The sequence below is a fragment of the Lycium ferocissimum genome, chromosome 9 (genome assembly GCF_029784015.1).
Source record: "Lycium ferocissimum isolate CSIRO_LF1 chromosome 9, AGI_CSIRO_Lferr_CH_V1, whole genome shotgun sequence".
Taxonomy (NCBI): Eukaryota; Viridiplantae; Streptophyta; class Magnoliopsida; order Solanales; family Solanaceae; genus Lycium; species Lycium ferocissimum.
In genome coordinates this window covers 66,761,575-66,765,845 of record NC_081350.1, presented here as the reverse complement: position 1 = coordinate 66,765,845, position 4,271 = coordinate 66,761,575, and the positions used below count along the sequence as shown (strand labels likewise).

The 4,271-nt window shown below is 35.5% G+C and overlaps 1 long non-coding RNA gene across 2 annotated transcripts; it reads right to left on the bottom strand.

The window, feature by feature from the left end:
- Positions 1 to 630: 630 nt before the first annotated feature.
- Positions 631 to 1,254, bottom strand: LOC132031501 (uncharacterized). 2 transcript variants are annotated; one of them, XR_009408289.1, is made up of 2 exons: positions 1,080 to 1,254; positions 631 to 730 (listed from the first exon to the last, which is right to left on the bottom strand). It is a non-coding gene; the product is annotated as an uncharacterized LOC132031501 (long non-coding RNA). The 2 variants fall into 2 exon arrangements; XR_009408288.1 differs by having other exon boundaries at positions 631 to 694.
- Positions 1,255 to 4,271: the final 3,017 nt, after the last annotated feature.

Sequence of the window (4,271 nt, the reverse complement as noted above, 5' to 3'; positions counted from 1 at the left end):
AATCATACAGGCTAGCTAGAAAAACTGAGTTTAGAATCTAAGCATGCATTAAGATCATATTTAGGATATGTTCGAACTCTAACTATCTAAAACAAACCTTGGATAAGCATGAATAACCCAACCAAACTCATAACATCATGATATATAACCAATCACACATTCTGGTTCAAATTTGACCTATACAAATCTCAGAAAATATATATAGTTGAAGTAAGAATTTTGAACTCAGTCTAAACATTCTTGTAAAACACTTAAGTATATATACTATTAGCCACAACTAGACCATATTAAAGCTAACAGGTATCAATTAAGCACACAGGATCAACTAGTAGAGATCATAAGCATGGTGATCAAACTAATGTAACATATAACCAGTCAACTAGGCTAAAAACATATAAACCATAAACGCCATATTCAATTATATTAAACTAAGCTAACTAATACAGATCAGATTTAAACTAAGCTAAATTAATCTAAGCAATCAACTACTCTAAACTATACTAACATAGATTAACACACTTAAGAAATAACTAAGCAAGAATGCATACAATTAATTGAATAAGGAACTAACTAAACACACATAATGACACAGCAAGACAAAACAAATACTAAGAAAAGATAAACTGAAAGGAAAGAAAATTATCTTTTTTGCGTGTAGCCAAATGTCGAGATTGGATTTGGAGATTCCTTGCTCCTTTACCCCAATCCTCAGCCACAAACAAAACAAAAACTTCAAAATTTTCACTCAAAAAAATAAGATTTAAGTCGAAGCGTCCAATTCTAGTCGGTCACTTCCTTTAAAACCCTAATTTTGAGTTTTTAAGTGAATATACGTGATATTTCATTGTTCAAGGTGAAGGGTTGGAGTTCTTTATATAGAACCCCAAAAAACTCCAAATGGTTGTTTGAAACTGATGTGGGACTAATCGATTTACACAAGGATTCATCTAGAATCCTTGTAAATTTGTGAGAACCAGTAGGAATTGCGAGTTTGAAACCAAATACAACAAAAACCATTAAGGATTTGCAGTTCTTTGACCTTAAAATTCAAAAAGCAAGACAGAAGGTCAAAACTCTACCTTGTTTGGTTGATGCGCGGTGGATTTGCACAAAAAACAATAAATGCTTCCTCAAACCGGCTATACACAACCTGTTAAAGCATCGTACGTCTGTGTTTTTACCATTTTTGGCCATATATGACTAGGAGAGAGAAAAAGAATACGATGGCGGCTAGGGTTTTCCCTTCAACCCTTAGCCAAATGAAAGGAATGAGGCTTTAGGGGTCTGTTTGGGGGCTTTAAGCCAAGAATGGGCCAGGTCTGGTTCCTTTTTGGGCTAGACTCGGTTGATTCTAAACGAAGAGAAAGGAGGCCCAACCTATATGCATATATACGTAATATACACGGGTATACATGTATACTCGTATATATCCAGGTATAGATGTATATGTGGAGGGACAGATAAGCAATTTAATAAATAGCTGAAAAATTGGAAATGCCCATTAATTAATCATTCCAATTATGGCCACAATTAACCATATAGTAAGCAATTTATGAATTTAACCATAATCAAACACTTGATTCATTATGATTAACTCAAAAAAATTGTACAAATGCAAATTGGATATGCAGAAAATTAAGATTTGAGAGGTGAAAATGATTGACTTATTTAATTAATCAGACTTCTTGAATGAAATGGAGTAAAATGCTTGATAATTGATTTTTTTTGATAATTTTAACAATTAAATAAATAATTGTTTTAAATTATCTTCTTGATTAAACTTGGAAAATGCCTCATATTAATTGTGAAAATGTGTAAATTAATCTCTAAATGATTTATAAAATTATTGAAGTTATTTTTCCCGATGAAATGGCAAAATATTATCGAAACAATTTTATAAAATCATTTTGGCTTATAAAAAATTCACATTTCACTCTGTTTGATGTCCAAGTACTCTAGGTAATTAAAATAAATTATGGGAGGTCAAAAATTAGGTGTCAACGATCGTCCGACAGCAAGGGATCAAAATTGATCAAGCTAAGGTCGATGTTATTTTAAAGATGCCTGAGCCTAAAGATATCCATGAATTAAAAAGCTTGCAAGGAAAGCTGGCATACCTTAGGAGCTTGATTTCAAATCCAGCTGGGAGATGTCAACCATTCAGTCATCTTATGAAGACGGATGTTCCTTTTGAATAGGACCAAGCCTGCACAAATGCTTTCAAGAGCATCAAATCTTATTTGATGAAGCCTCCAGTACGTGTAGCTCCCATACCTGGGAAACCGTTGGTATTATATATTGTGAAGCAAGAAAGGTCAGTAGAAGTAAAATGACGTAAGTCTCACAATATAATATAATATAGATAAGTGTGGAAGTAAGTGAATCCACCCCAGTATCTGGTCCAGTCATACAAAAGCATCTAAATTTGAATACTAAGGTCTGAATAATAATACATAAAATGTCTCAAATCATGTCTTGAGTTAAAAGTAAGACATAAGCAATAGAAGAGTCTTCGAGGTTAGCGGACACCATGCTCACCCTGAAAAACTCAAGTAGAAGCTGATGAGTCGATCAACCACGAGTCAGAGAAATAGATCCGACCTGATACTCTGCATTCATAAAAGAATACAGCAAGTGCAGGTTAGTACAAACAACAGTACTGGTAGGCATCATAGGCCGACTAAGCATAGTTAACACAATTCAAAAAATAACGCAGATAAACAAGTAAACCAATCACGCATGAAACAATATAATTGTAACCAAGTATTCGTCAACACCTATGTAAGTATCTAACCGCACTTTAATAAGTCTGAGTATATCTAGTCCTGAAACAATCATCACAATAGAATCATCACAGTCCAATCATCAACAACACAATCGTCACAATACAGTCATCATGACATCTCACTCAAATCATGATGCAATGCAATGCAATAATGGTATGAATGTGATGCCATGCCATGCTATGCACATGAGGTGTACATATGCACTCCGGACGAAAATATCGACGTCTCGATAGCACAGCCCAGTGTGACTCGCGAAGTCTAAGTGCCACCCATCCCAGATCTTTGCCAAACAAATAGACGGAACCCTGGCTAATTGCTCACAGGGGGAGTCTCACCGGCACCACTCTAGGGGACCCGCGGAGCCTATGCACTACAATCGATTTCGGAATAACATCAGAATTGGCCATGCAACAACGATGCCCGAATATAACCATCGGACATCGGCCTCCTCACAATCACTCAAAAGAGTTGTCAAATATCAGTTTCATAAATCAACGATTCCGGAATTGAACCTTGGACATCGGCCTCCTCACAATCACTCAAGTAAAAGAGTTTATCAAGTATCAGTTTCATATAAACAACGATCCCGAAATGGATCTTCGGACATCGACCTTTTTCACAATCACTCAAGTAAAAGAGTTTATCGAATATCAGTTTTGCTCAATCAACAACACCGGATCATCACCGGAAATCGACCATGCATGATAATTATGAGAGAATGCGTGCAATGCATATGTTAATCATCAACAAGAAAGCTCCATATCACAAGTACCTCAATGGGGTACGCCAACAATGTATCACATCACAATACCAACAGTGGGTATGCCAACATATATCAATAACTCAAGTACCAATAGTGGGTACGCAAATAATGTATCAAAGTACAAATACAAAAAACGGGTATGTCAATCCTATACAATCAGGACAACAAGTGACATTCGTTATCTACTAACTACACATGGCATCAAGCCAACACAATTAAACAATCAAACACATATGACGGGTTGGCTAGTCCCAACACATGTTGCCTCCGACATCATAATCCAAATATGTGATTCACTATACTAAGTCTCACCAAAGGTAAACCATAACCTACCTGGACTGTCGAACCGCAACACCAATAAGTCACTCTATCGCCTTGCCCTTCCTCTGAAGCTCAGAACCAAAGTAGTCTAAGCATAATCGAATTCTAAATTATAAATAATGAATAATGATACTAATATTGCTATGATATCAATTAGGTCCATTTTAACCCTAGAAATTTGGGAAAACGGGCCTACAAGGGCAAAACGGGAAATTCACGGGTAAAATATCAAATTGAATCCTAGGTAATCATAACCCAATTTTTAATTGTTGATTTAGCTCAAGAATTATCCCCAAATCTAATTTCTAGTAAAAAATCCCAAATTGGGTATGAACCCTAATTCTCCAAATCCGAAATTCAACGTTAAAAGTGGAAGATATATGATTACTAAGCTTAGATTC